Genomic DNA, 15,728 nt, shown 5'->3' with positions numbered 1-15,728 from the left:
AGTAACAGAGAGGTAAGGCTACTTTCAAGAATGGCAGTGCTTTACTTTAGCAAAGGTTCTGAGTCAAACTTGAGGGTCAGAACAGGTTTAAGAGTGAGCACTACAAACTGTAGCTACTCACTGAACTTTGTCTTTTTACATATATGATACATGGACAGAAGAATGTATGTCTTGAATTTATCTTTTTAGTTACAAGTGACATAGGAATGCTGCCATGTTTTTACCTGTACATTTTGTTTTTTAGTAAGAAGTCACATGGGGAAATAGAAACAACAGAATAGAATTAAGGAATTCAGTATATACAGTCATGACTTGGCCACTAGTCAGCGGTCTGATATCTTCTTAACCTGTCTAAGCCTCCCAGAACACTATATTTTCAGGGTTTCCTCCAGTTTCCAAACCTATGATTTGTGTAAGTCCCAGAGAGAATGGTCCTGAATGCATAAGCAATCACAGTAAGACATACCCTAAGGACTCTTGGTAGAGCTCACACCTAATTCAGAGGTCTGTTGCATCCAGCAACGTCCAACAAGCAAAACAACATAGAAGTCTGGCTGAGGCAGTGAGTAATTACAATGTGATTTCTGAATAAAGAGTACATTTAACTAGGGAAAGCCCTGCTGTTGGTTTAGATTAATAGCAATGGGGCAACATTGTATATTTAGAAGGTTCTTAAAAATGCAGACTTTTTGTATGTTCAATATCTTGTTTTTTATTAAAATATTGTGACTAATAATAATACAAGAACTTTCTCCCAGTACTGTGAAAGTGAGAGGAGGATTCTTAGCAAGGATGATATGATTTAGCAAGCAATCACACTGATTCTTTAAGGCATGCAAGAACAAACACAAGAGAGATCCAAGGGTCTCCAAAAATGTAGGAGAAGGACGATTATTAGATTCCAATACACTAATGAAGTATCTGCTTACACTGCCATTCCAAAATGCAAATGTATAAGCTTAAAAAGTTGGTTTTCTTTTTAAAGTAAAAAAATGTTTTAAGTGGTTTCTGAAACTACACATAAAAAATCAGACCATATGTGCTCTGAAAACACTAATTTATCCACTTGGCTACAATCATTTCCAAAACTATGTCTGCCTAGCTTCTCTGATATTATTGAAGACAATGAGGGTCAAACTGCCCCACAGTTGGCCTTAAAAATAGAACTTCAAGTTCAAAAACACTGACTTGCCAGCTCTTTCCCTATCTTAAGTCAAAACTTATAAAATTATTAGGTATCAGAGTTCTCATGGGAAGTACTCTTAAACATGTGAAGTGTTATTCAAAAGTAATCTTAGTTTTTGGGGTTTTTTATATTAATTTTAATGGGGTGACATTAGTCAATCAGAGTACATAGGTTCAGAGAAAACATCTCCAGGTTATTTTGACATTTGATTATGTTGCATACCCATCACCCAAAGTCATAGTTTTCCGTCACCTTCCAACTGGTTTTCTTTGTGCCCTCCTGTCCCCCCACCCCCAGTAACCACCACACCCTTGTCCATGTCCCTGAATTTCATTTTTATGTCCCACCTATGTATAGAATCATATAGTTCTTAGTTTTTTCTGATTTACTTATTTCACTCAGTATAATGTAATCAAGGTCTATCCATGTTGTTGTAAATGATCCGATGTCATCATTTCTTATGGCTGAGTAGTATTCCATAGTACATATGTACCACATCTTCTTTATCCAGTCATCTATTGAAGGGCTTTTTGGTTGTTTCCATGTCTTAGCCACTATGAACAATGCTGGAAAGAACATGGGGGTAGATGACGTCAGAGTAATGGCGGGGTAGGAAGCGATACCGATAAATCTCCCCCAAAACTCAACAAGATCTTCAACCAGAAACAGAAAAACCTATACTTGGAGCTTCCAGATGCTTCGCAATACACCCAAAGGTATGATTGAGTGAAAAATTGGCTAAATATATAACCAAACCCCGAAGGAAATAGGGAGCAAGAAATGCTCTGCCTTCCCCACTAATCTAAACAGGGCGGCTTTCTCTGGTAAGTGTGAATATAGAAACAGAGGCGGGCAAAGGGGGTGAATAGATCCAGGCCGCCGCGGCACAAACGGCCGAACCAGGCTGTGGCACGCAGATCCAAGCCGAGGAAAATCTGATCCTGTGGCAACCCGGGCAATACAAGCTAACACTCGCGCCAAACCCAAACAAAGAAAGACAAGCGGAGCGGCCATTTTACCCGGTCTCCTGGTCTGTGCGCAGTTAGTGGGCGAGAATTTCTTCCTAGGCCCCGAGAGTGGGTGCCCGTGTTGCCCCACGGAGAGGCAGGGTCAGAGGTCTTTCTGTGGGCCGAGGGCAGAGTCTCTGGGCAGCCCTAGCGCCCTGGGAAAGCCACGCACGGGAGTGAGTGAGAACTAATTGCAACGGTGGAGATTTTCCGTGCTGGAGGGTATTTCACTCAGAAGGAAACGTGGCCGGCCTCATATCCTGGTTTGCGCGCGCAGATAAGGAGTGAGCAATTCCTCCAAGTGCCTCGGCAGTGCACGCCCGTGTTATCGCACAGAGGGGCAGAGTCAGGGGCCTTTGTGTGGGCCAAAGCGGAATCTCAAGCCACCCCAGCGCCTTGCAAAAGCTGCGCACGGGGACGGAGCGAGACTCAATTCCAACGCTGCAACTTTTCCCTGCGGTTGGGGGTTTCACTCAGAGCGTGAGGCTGCTGGCCGGATATCCTGGTCGCAGACAGTGAGTGAGAGTTTCCTCCAAGCGCCCCCCAGAAGTGGGCGCCCGCTTGTGTTACCGGACAGAGTGGCAGAGCCAGAGGTCTTTGAGTGGGCGGAAAGCCGGCCTGATTATGCTAGCAGCTCTGACTGACTGAGCCTTACCCAGAGCCCTGTGCTGAGTGGAAATAGAGTGGGGAGTTGCCAGCTCTTTGAGCCTCTTACTATCCAGGCAGAGGCAGCAGCAACCCCATAGCTGGATTATCAGGCTACTAATTGAGGAAGGAAAGACTAGGAGAAAGGCTCCAGGAACACGGACTCTCTCACTGTCGGAGCCTATAAATGCTAATGAGCTTCGACTGCCAACGAGACTAAAGCACAATACATGACATTGCCATAGAGACTTATCAACTGCAAACCTCTACCTGAGCGTGCCAAAGGGGCAGAACCCGGGGTACAGAGTCACCGACCAGGAAGAGGGAGAGAAAAGAAAAAGCAAGAAGATAACCTCTCAAAATCAAGAATAATCTGCAGACTTTATAACCTATTCCATTTTATTATATTTGTTCGTTTGTTTCTCTTATCTTCATTCTTGATACTTTTTTTTCCTCCTCCAATTTGGCCGATTAACTCTCTACCAGTCTTACTCTCTCCTCTCCTTGAACTACACTACCCATAAGTGTTACATCTCCCATTATCTTTTCTCTTCTCTTCCTTTCTCTCTATGAGGGTTGCACTCCAAAACCCTTAACTCTCTCTCTCTCTCTCTCTCTCCTTTCTTTTTTCTTCTTTTAGTGGTTCCCTCTTTTTTTCTCTCTCTCTCTTTCTTTTCTCCCTCTATATTAGTTTCTTCCTTTCTCCTTTACATCTCCTCTCATTCAAACCTCAATAACAAACAAATTATCTTATCTGGGACTCAAACCTATGTTTGTGGCATTTTGGGGGGTTTTTACTTCACCTTTTTAACTCATTAGCAGTGCACCCATCCCTGGCTCTCCATATTATCTAGTTCTTGTTCCACTAAATACAATAGTAATTTTTTAATTTTCCGTTTTCCTCTTATTTCTCTCATCATAACTTTTAGACAACCAACACCTAAAAGCAAATCATTTTATTCTTGACCCAAATTTTTTCCTTATTTGCTTTTTGTGGGTCCATACGCTCTATTTTTTTCTTTTTTCTTTTTTTTTTTCCTTTTTTTTTTCTTTTTTTGCCCCTTTATTACTTTTCTCCAATTCAGGCCCTCCATCACAGGCATTGTTTGTTATAATTCACAGTCCACCACAAGATTTTCTCAAGAAAGAGGGGAGAGGAGAGGAGAGGAAAAAAGGAGGGGGGGAATAATTTTCTTTTTTTAAAATTTTTATTTTATTTTATTTTTCTTTATTTCATTATTAATTTTTTTTAAAAAAACAACTCTTTTCGATTTTTTATTTTTTTATTTTTTTTAACTTTTTATTCTTTATTAAATCTCATTAATACTATCAACAAAACCACCCTCAGATGTCATTAAGGAAGAGAAAATCGAATATGATGGATACAAAAGAAAGAGAGGTAACACAGCTAGATGAGGAAAAATCTATGGAGAAAAAATTTAATATATTGGAAACCTTGGAGCTAAATGACAGAGAATTTAAGATAGAAATCCTAAAAATCCTCCGAGATATACAAGAAAACACAGAAAGGCAATTTAGGGAGCTCAGAAAACAACTCAATGAACACAAAGAATGTATGTCCAAGGAAATTGAAACTATAAAAACAAATCAAACAGAGATGAAAAACTCAATTCACGAGCTGAAAAACGAAGTAACAAGCTTAGCTAATAGAACAGGTCAGATAGAAGAGAGGATTAGTGAAATAGAAGACAAGCAACTTGAGGCACAACAGAGAGAAGAAGAAAGAGATTCAAAAATTAAAAAAAAATTGCCTGACCTGTGGTGGCGTAATGGATAAAGCATCCACCTGGAAATGCTGAGGTCACCGGTTCAAAACCCTGGGCTTGCCTGGTCAAGGCATATATGGGAGTTGATGCTTCATGCTCCTCCCTCTTTCTCTCTCTCTCTCTCCCTCTCTCTCTCCTTTCTAAAATGAATAAAAATAAATAAAAAATTTATTAAAAAAAAATTAAAAAAATGAAAATGAGATAGCCCTACAAGAATTATCTGACTCCATCAAAAAGAATAACATAAGACTAATAGGTATATCAGAGGGAGAAGAGAGAGAAAATGGAATGGAGAACATACTCAAACAAATAATAGATGAGAACTTCCCAAGCCTGTGGAAAGAACTAAAGCCTCAAGTTCAAGAAGCAAACAGAACTCCAAGTTTTCTTAACCCCAACAAACCTACTCCAAGGCATATCATAATGAAATTGACACAAACCAACAGCAAAGAAAAAATTCTCAAGGCAGCCAGGGAAAAGAAGAATACAACATATAAAGGAAGGCCCATTAGATTATCATCAGATTTCTCAGCAGAAACTCTACAAGCTAGAAGAGAGTGGACCCCAATATTTAAAGTCCTGAAAGAGAGGAACTTTCAGCCACGAATACTATACCCATCAAAGCTATCCTTCAAATACGAAGGAGAAATAAAAACATTCACAGATACAGAAAAGATGAGGGAATTTATCATCAGAAAACCCCCACTCCAGGAATTACTAAAGGGGGTTCTCCAATCAGATACAAAGAACAAAAAAAAACAGAGCCACAAGTAAAAGCTCCAAGAAGAACACAATAAAACCAAATTTAAAATGTGACAACAACAAAAAGAAAGAGGGGGAGAAGACGGAGATTAACAGTAGCAAAGGACGATGGAGTGCAAAAGTACTCACAAAATAGTTCACTACAATGAACAGGGTAGGGACCCTTTTCATTACTCAAAGGTAACCACCATTGAAAAAACCACCACAGAAGCACATGAGATAAAAAAGATAGCAACAGAGGAAAGATGTATGGAATACAACCAAATAAAAACAAAAGATAGAAAAACAAACGAGAAGGATCAAACAAGACACAAAACTAACAGAAAGCAAGATATAAAATGGCAATAGGGAACTCACAAGTATCAATAATTACACTAAATGTAAACGGATTAAACTCACCAATAAAAAGGCACAGAGTAGCAGAATGGATTAAAAAAAGAAAATCCAACTGTATGCTCCCTACAGGAAACTCATCTAAGTAACAAGGATAAAAACAAATTGAAAGTGAAAGACTGGAAAACAATACTCCAAGCAAATAACATCCAAAAAAAAGCAGGTGTAGCAATACTCATATCGGATAATGCTGACTACAAGACAGCAAAAGTACTCAGAGACAAAAATGGCCATTTCATAATGGCTAAGGGGACATTGAATCAAGAAGACATAACAATTCTTAATATATATGCACCAAACCAAGGAGCACCAAAATATATAAGACAGCTACTTATCGATCTTAAAACAAAAACTGACAAAAATACAATCATACTTGGAGACCTCAATACACCACTGACGGCTCTAGATCGGTTATCCAAACAGAGAATCAACAAAGACATAGTGGCCTTAAACAAAACACTAGAGCACCTGGATATGATAGACATCTACAGGACATTTCATCCCAAACTGACTGAGTATACATTTTTCTCCAGTGTACATGGATCATTCTCAAGAATTGACCATATGTTGGGCCACAAAAACAACATCAGCAAATTCAGAAAAATTGAAGTTGTACCAAGCATATTTTCTGATCATAAAGCCTTGAAACTAGAATTCAACTGCAAAAAAGAGGAAAAAAATCCCACAAAAATGTGGAAACTAAACAACATACTTTTAAAAAATGAATGGGTCAAAGAAGAAATAAGTGCAGAGATCAAAAGATATATACAGACTAATGAAAATGAAAATACGACATATCAGAATCTATGGGATGCAGCAAAAGCAGTGATAAGAGGGAAGTTCATATCGCTTCAGGCATATATGAACAAACAAGAGAGAGCCCAAGTGAACCACTTAACTTCCCACCTTAAGGAACTAGAAAAAGAAGAACAAAGACAACCCAAAACCAGCCGAAGAAAGGAGATAATAAAAATCAGAGCAGAAATAAATGAATTAGAGAACAGAAAAACTATAGAAAAAATTAATAGAACAAGGAGCTGGTTCTTTGAAAAGATCAACAAAATTGACAAACCCTTGGCAAGACTTACCAAGGAAAAAAGAGAAAGAACTCATATAAACAAAATCCAAAATGAAAGAGGAGAAATCACCACGGACACCGTAGATATACAAAGAATTATTGTAGAATACTATGAAAAATTTTATGCCACTAAATTCAACAACCTAGAAGAAATGGATAAATTCCTAGAACAATACAACCTTCCTAGACTGAGTCAAGAAGAAGCAGAAAGCCTAAACAGACCTATCAGTAGAGAAGAAATAGAAAAAACCATTAAAAACCTCCCCCAAAATAAAAGTCCAGGCCCTGACGGCTATACCAGCGAATTTCATCAAACATTCAAAGACTTGGTTCCTATTCTACTCAAAGCCTTACAAAAAATTGAAGAAGAAGCAATACTTCCAAACACATTTTATGAGGCCAACATAACCCTCATACCAAAACCAGGCAAGGTTGGCACAAAAAAAGAAAACTACAGACCAATATCTCTAATGAATACAGATGCTAAAATACTAAACAAAATACTAGCAAATCGAATACAACAACATATTAAAAAAATAATACATCATGATCAAGTGGGATTCATCCCAGAATCTCAAGGATGGTTCAACATACGTAAAACGGTTAATGTAATACACCATATCAACAAAACAAAGAACAAAAACCACATGATCTTATCAATAGATGCGGAAAAGGCTTTCGATAAAATACAACACAATTTTATGTTTAAGACTCTCAACAAAATGGGTATAGAAGGAAAATATCTCAACATGATAAAGGCCATATATGATAAACATCAGCTAACATCATATTAAATGGCACTAAACTGAAGGCTTTCCCCTTTAAATCAGGAACAAGACAGGGTTTTCCACTCTCTCCACTCTTATTTAATGTGGTACTAGAGGTTCTAGCCAGAGCAATCAGACAAGACAAAGAAATAAAAGGCATCCATATCGGAAAAGAAGAAGTAAAGGTATCACTTTTTGCAGATGATATGATCCTATACATCGAAAACCCCAAAGAATCCACAAAAAGACTACTAGAAACAATAAGCCAATACAGTAAGGTCGCAGGATACAAAATTAACATACAGAAGTCAATAGCCTTTCTATATGCCAACAATGAAACAACTGAGAACGAACTCAAAAGAATAATCCCCTTCACGATTGCAACAAAAAAAATAAAATACTTAGGAATAAACATAACAAAGAATGTAAAGGACTTATATAATGAAAACTATAAACCATTGTTAAGGGAAATCGAAAAAGATATAATGAGATGGAAGAATATACTTTGTTCTTGGCTAGGAAGAATAAATATAATCAAGATGGCTATATTACCCAAAGCAATATACAAATTTAATGCAATTCCCATCAAACTTCCAATGACGTTTTTTAAAGAAATAGAGCAAAAAATCATCAGATTTATATGGAACTATAAAAAACCCCGAATAGCCAAAGCAATCCTAAAGAAAAAGAATGAAGCTGGGGGCATAACAATACCTGACTTCAAACTCTATTATAGGGCCACGACAATCAAAACAGCATGGTATTGGCAGAAAAATAGACACTCAGACCAATGGAACAGAATAGAAAGTCCAGAAATAAAACCACATATATATAGTCAAATAATTTTTGATAAAGGGGCCAACAACACACAATGGAGAAAAGAAAGCCTCTTCAATAAATGGTGCTGGGAAAACTGGAAAGCCACATGCAAAAGAATGAAACTGGACTACAGTCTCTCCCCCTGTACAAAAATTAACTCAAAATGGATCAAAGATCTAAACATAAGACCTGAAACAATTAAGTACATAGAAGAAGACATAGGTACTCAACTCATGGACCTGGGTTTTAAAGAGCATTTTATGAATTTGACTCCAATGGCAAGAGAAGTGAAGGCAAAAATTAATGAATGGGACAACATCAGACTAAGAAGTTTTTGCTCAGCAAGAGAAACTGATAACAAAATAAACAGAAAGCCAACTAAATGGGAAATGATTTTTTCAAACAACAGCTCAGATAAGGGCCTAATATCCAAAATATACAAAGAACTCATAAAACTCAACAACAAACTAACAAACAATCCAATAAAAAAATGGGAAGAGGATATGAATAGACACTTCTCCCAGGAAGAAATACAAATGGCCAACAGATATATGAAAAGATGCTCATCTTCTTTAGCTATTAGAGAAATGCAAATCAAAACGGCAATGAGATACCACCTCACACCTGTTTGATTAGCTGTTATTAGCAAGTCAGGTAATAGCAAATGTTGGAGAGGTTGTGGAGAAAAAGGAACCCTCATCCACTGTTGGTGGGAATGTAAAGTAGTACAACCATTATGGAAGAAAGTATGGTGGTTCCTCAAAAAACTGAATATAGAATTACCTTATGACCCAGCAATCCCTCTACTGGGTATATATCCCCAAAACTCAGAAACATTGATACGTGAAGACACATGCAGCCCCATGTTTATTGCAGCATTGTTCACAGTGGCCAGGACATGGAAACAACCAAAAAGCCCGTCAATAGATGACTGGATAAAGAAGATGTGGCACATATACACTATGGAATACTACTCAGCCATAAGAAATGATGACATCGGAACATTTACAGCAAAATGGTGGGATCTTGATAACATGATACGAAGCAAAATAAGTAAATCATAAAAAAACAGGAACTGTATTATTCCATACGTAGGTGGGACATAATAGTGAAACTAAGAGACATTGATTAGAGTGTGGTGGTTACGGGGGGGAGGGGGGAATGGGAGAGGGATGGGGGTGGGGAGGGGCACAAAGAAAACAAGATAGAAGGTGACAGAGGACAATCTGACTTTGGGTGGTGGGTATGCAACATAATTGAACAACAAGATAACCTGAACTTGTTATCTTTGAATATATGTATCCTGGTTTATTGATGTCACCCCATTAAAAAAATAAAATTATAAAAAATAAAAAAAAAATAAAAAAATAAAAAAAGAACATGGGGCTGCATGTGTCTATATGTACCAGTGTTTTTGAGTTATGGGGGTATATTCCCAGTAGAGGAATTGCTGGGTCATATAGTAGTTCTATTTTTAATTTTTTGAGGAACCACTATACTTTCTTCTATAGTGGTTGTAAAAAGTAACCTTAGTTTTATTCAGACATATGCAGCCAGTAAACTTCATCCAGGTTAGAATCAGAAGGAATTAGACATACAAGGTGGTAGAAGCAAGAAGGACCTAATCCAGGACTGACATTGACCGTCTCTAAAGGCGCATTCCTTGAAAAGTAGCCAAGGTCCTAAAAAACAAGGAACTGAAGAGTTTTCCAGGAACACGCCATCACTGCAGAACTCAGGAATGTGCTGAAACACTGGATGGATGTCCCGATCTGCAGTCGGATCAGGAGAAAGTGAAGCAGTAATATAAACATTTGTTAGAATGACTTAAGTGAGATGAAAGATGATATATGAATTGGGCGGGCCTTGTGACAATCTCAACTGTATATAGAAGTAAAACCACAGAGGCTTTCTGCACTGGAAAACTGAATCAATAACCACAAATTGAGGTATTATTTTTCTTGTGTGATAGTCCAACCATGTACTGGGCCACCTCCATACATATGAAGATAATTACCACTCATTGCCAAGTGGAGGAAGTCTTTTCATAAGGTTGGGCTAAAGGTAGAGACCTTTAAGATACTGGAAGTAGTTTCAATTTAATCATTAAACTCTGCACAGACAGGAAGGCCATTCTAATGATGATTAAACACATACCAATGAGCTTACTTCATACCTTTCCTGAGGAAAGATTCAGTTTTCACAAACATACTTGGTTTGGTGAATGGCATAGATTTGGGGGTTGAGGGGAAGTTTTTAAAGAATTTCTAGACATGAGAGAGGTTGATGGAAAAAGAGAATGTAGGTATCTTTTTCCTAGTGTAGAGAGTTTTGTTGTTGCTGTGTTTATTTGCTGTTTTTTGCAAGGCCCTCCTTCTCTGTTCCTAGGGACCAATATTCCACTGTCGCCTCAATCTTTTCCTGGCTTGATAGCCACTCGGTCTGGCTACCTGATTAAGGAGCAAGTCGTGAGCCCGGGATGATCTATGACTCTAACTTGAGAAATGAAGCACATAACTGGATAAGTTATTCCTTCCTCTCCCCACCCTTGAATCCTGTGAGAATTCCACAGCCAGAACGATGAATCATTTCCTGAAAGTCCAAGGAGGTCTGGTCTGCAGTATGTAATCCAGGGTAAATCCCTCTTCACGGCATTCTGTTCGTGGTTGTTTCACAGCATCTTGATGAGAGGTTGGTTAAGCAGATATAATCCTCCAATTCCAACACGGAGACAATAGGAAAGGATGACAGGCTGCATCATCCACAAATGATTCCGAAAATTAATAAAAGGTGAAGCCAAGCCAGTGCTAAGAAAAGTTCATGTCCAACCGGAAAACTATTTCATTTCTGCATCCAGCAAACATTTGCTTCTGTGGTTCAAACACTATTATTGGATACTCCACAGATTCCCCCTGCAAAGTCACTTTTCACCACCATTTTAAGGTTTGGGTGTGCTTTCTCTCTAACATATTAGGAGAACGTCTTTATCAGAAGGGGTTGAAGCCCATCTCACAGATCTGTGGCACCTGTATTCCACTACCCTCTTCCAAGAGACAGCATTACTTTTTAAACTAAAAAATTCCTATGTTATGGCCCTGGCCAGTGGCTCAGTGGTAGAGCATCAGTCTGGCGTGTGGAAGGTCTGGGTTTGATTCCCGGTCAGGGCACACAGGAGAAGCACCCATCTGGTTCTCTACCCCTCCCTTTCTTCTTTATCTCTTTCTTCCCCTCCCGCAGCCAAGGCTCCATGGAAACAAAATTGGCCCAGGTGCTAAGGATGGCTCCATGGCCTCCACCTGAGAGGCTAGAATGGCTCCAGTTGCAACAGATCAATGCCCTGGATGGACAGAGCATCTCCCCCGGTGGGCTTGCCAGGTGGATCTCAGTTGGGCACGTGCGGGAGTCTGTCTCTCTGCCTCCCTGCTTCTCACTTCAGAAAAATACAAAAAAATTTCTGTGTTACTGCAAAGGGACTCTGTCACTGCCCTACACAATCTCAAACTTCTTAGTCTCTGTGGTATTCTCCACTTGTAAAACACACAGACACAGACAGACAGACACACACACACACAGAGCATAGAACATTTCACCCATTTTTCTTACTTGAACCCTCTGCGTAGCTCAGGAGGGTTTTTTTGCAGCTGGTGGGAACCTGAGGAAGTGATGCTGCAACAGGTGGCAATCTGAGCGAGTGTGAATGCCTAATGGGGGGCTGGCATTCCCAGGCGCCAAAGGGCTGAGCAGTGAGGAGCTAGAGGGCAGACATTCTCTTGGGCCACAGGGAAGCCACTATCAGGCATTTAAAGCCATACCACCCTGAAAGTGCCCAGTCTGGTGTACTCTCATAAGCTAAGCAGGATCTACCCTGGTTAGTACTTGGATGGGAGACCACCTGATAATACCGGGTGCGGAAGGCTTTTGCTTTCATCTTTTTTTTGCCCTTGCCACAGGCTCACGTGCCCTCACACACACTGGAATCACACCACTTCAAAGCAGCCACTTGAGGTTCTTGGAAAAGAAGTGTATTATTATTGCAAAGTGACAATGCATGTTACTAAAGGCTGTCAAAAGTAATAAATAAACAGCATCCATCTCTTTTCATGCATTCTCTAGGTCACTTGCAATATGGAAAACATTCCATCCCAGGAAAAACACGTAATTGTGGACCCATGTGAAGGAAGGTTTGGTCAGGTGCTCTGACAGATTTCAGGGAGAAAGCTATCCCATTTATCCTACCTAAGAACCCTCTGAAATAGAAATGTGCTTTTCTTAAAGAAGACAAGGCACAATTGTTTGAGGCTGTGGCTGAGGTCTGAGTGATGCTAATAGAACACTGGAAATCACTTATGTAGTAAATTAGCCAAATGGCCTGATGGACAGTATGTTAGCTCCTGAGAGGTAAGAGAGAGACATTGGACTTCTTCCTGCAATCACAGGGAACTTTCAGAATTGAGTTTCTCCTGCATGTGTATGTGCACATGCACACAAGGGTGTGAGTTCTAAGAGTCACAGGGTATAGAAAGAAGAGGACAAAACCCAACTGAGACAAAGAAAAGTCATCTCTACTATGTGTTGCCCTGAGGGATTTCATAGTTTGTGATTCTCTCTGCATTTTTGTTTTGTGTTTTATTTTGGTGTGTAAAATTCCATAAATAAATATGCAGAGCAAGGTGGGGCCTGAGATAAGAATTAACTTTAAGAGATAGAAACATCTATATTATGGAAACAATTATTTATTTCACACATTTTGCTTATTTTCATTTTGTTTTAAAAGCATATTTATGCCCTGGCCAGTAACTAAATTGGTTAGAGCATCATCCCAATATGCCAAGGTTGTGGGTTTAATCCTTGGTCAGAGCACATATAAGAGTCAACCAATGAATAAATAAGTAAGTGGCATAACAAGTCAATGCTTCTCTCTTTCTTTGTCTCTCCTCCCTTCCTTTCACTCTTTAAAGTCAATTTTTAAAAATATACTTATAATAAACATTATTTCTACAGGCCTTAACTATTTTCATGTGCATGTGAAGTATGAGCTAAAACGACACACACACACACACACTCACTCACACACACCATTCAAGACCTTTCGTAATCTGGCCCTCCCTCTCAAGCCTCAGGCCCCAACTCCACAGCACACATCCCCAAGCATTCTATATTTCGGCAGGATGGAATTTCTTACTATTCCATGATGCCACACCTTTGGGCCTTTGTTCTTCTCATGCTTTTTCTTCTGCATTGGATGCCCCTTCTGTTTCCAAACCAGAGGTGTCATACACATATTTCAAAGCTCAGCTTAAGTGCCACCTTCTCTGTGAATACTTCCCCACCCCGACTGCCCTGATGGTCACCCCTTGCCTCTCCCTTCACAGATGCAATCATGCAGCCCTGATGGATGAACTATGGATGGCTGCAAGTGCCTCCTCTCCATCCTATTTCAGCTCCACCTCTACTCCGCATATCTTGAATTCCTTCCAAGCAAAAAGGCTGTGTCTTATATCTCCTTATTTTTTACTTAACCCCACCTCCACTTGCACCTAGATCCCAACAAATAGCAAATTTTTTAAACTGATTTGTTGAGTGATGACTGAATTAACTGGTTGATTGATTGGACTAAAGGAAACACATTTACTTATCTGTTCCCTAGCTGTAAGGATGGAATATATTGAACTAATCCAACCCCTTGCTCAAAAGCTGGTCCTTGGCAATGCTTTCTGCTAGATCCTCCTCCCTACCACATGAGTGAAATCAGGTCTGGCACTCAAGCATTGAAACCTCCACCCTAAAGTTGAACCTCTACACTGGTTACTTTCTATTTGCCTCTGTAGATTACCCCTCCCACTGCTCTGTCCTGTTCTATTCTCCAGAAGAGTAAGCTCTGGGGAGCTGCATCACTTAGGCTATTTTGACCCCTTAGCTTTCAACTGGTGGGTTCAACTAATGGGAGGCACAGAAAGGACCCTGGAGGGCTGGCAGAGAGAGAGGTCAGGGCACTCACAGTCCTCCCTAACTCTACTGGAATACAGTTGTACAATAGCTGTGATCCTCTCTCCAGACCCACAGCTCCTATCAGTCACCTCTATTTTGTGGTACATTAATTTCCCTTAGCTTCTGTAACAAATTACCACAAACGTAGTGGCTTGAAACAAAATAAAATGCATCAAATTACAGTCCTGTAGGTCAGAAGTCCAACATAGGTCTCAATGGGCTAAAATCAAGTTGCTAGCAAGGCTGTGTTCCACACAAGTGGCTCTAGGGCAGAATCCATTTCCTTGCCATTCCTAGCTTCCAGGGGATGCCCACATTAATTTGGCTTCCTTTTTCCATCTTCAAAGCCAGCAATAATTCATCTCTCTGATCCTTCATCCTCCAGCACATCTCTCTCCATGATCCTATCAGAGAGGTTCCTATTTTTACAGATTCATGTGATTAGGCTGGGCCCAAAATAATTATTCATAATAATGTCTCCATCTCAAGATCCTAAACCTGAATCGAATCTGCAAAGTCCCTTTTTCTCAACGTAAGGTGACATATTACAGGCTGTAGGGATTAGGACAACATAGTTTTGAGGGCCCGTTATTCTTTCTAATCACATGGGTTTAATCTTGCCCTAGTGACACTGTTCCCTCTACTTTCCCCTTCAGAACTAGAAGTGGTGAAGGCTTTTTTGAGGTTGCTAATTTCTGGGGCCTTACCACTCATGTTGGTTTTCTCACCTTACCCTCAGCTCTACAAGTAGTTTATTAAATTCTCTCCTATTAACCCTTTGAGCATGCCACATCTTCTTACAGAATCCTGACTGAAGCCCCAATGCTCACTCACCCATCACAGATAAAACCGTGTGGCTGGATCCTGCTGCAGTTAAAAGACCATTGACCATCCCATTAACCTATGATAATCTTTAGGAGAGTCCAAGTGACCAGCTGTCTGGATGAATTAGATCAGTTTCACCCACCACTTACTTTCCTTACACATCAGTGTGGGTAAGGGTTCAGATGGATTTTCATACTTGGGGAATAGGAGGAGGTGGCTTACTCAGCAAAGTTCACAGCTGGGCAGCTCCATTATTTTAAGTACTATTTAAAAATTAGTTTACCTAGTTCCTCCTCCACAAACAGAAGGATGAAGTACCTACATTCCTGCTTGATAATCAAGAAAGTGAAGGCTCTGCTGAGACTGAGCGCGAGGCAAGGGAGCAAGGCAAGACATTCCTCCTCCCAGAAGGCCTTCTCCTCATCCTTCTATATCAACACAATTGCTTCAAAATTAAGAACATCTGCTTTG

The sequence above is a fragment of the Saccopteryx bilineata genome, chromosome 2, assembly GCF_036850765.1.
Source record: "Saccopteryx bilineata isolate mSacBil1 chromosome 2, mSacBil1_pri_phased_curated, whole genome shotgun sequence".
Classification (NCBI taxonomy): Eukaryota; Metazoa; Chordata; class Mammalia; order Chiroptera; family Emballonuridae; genus Saccopteryx; species Saccopteryx bilineata.
This window is presented reverse-complemented; position numbering follows the sequence as displayed.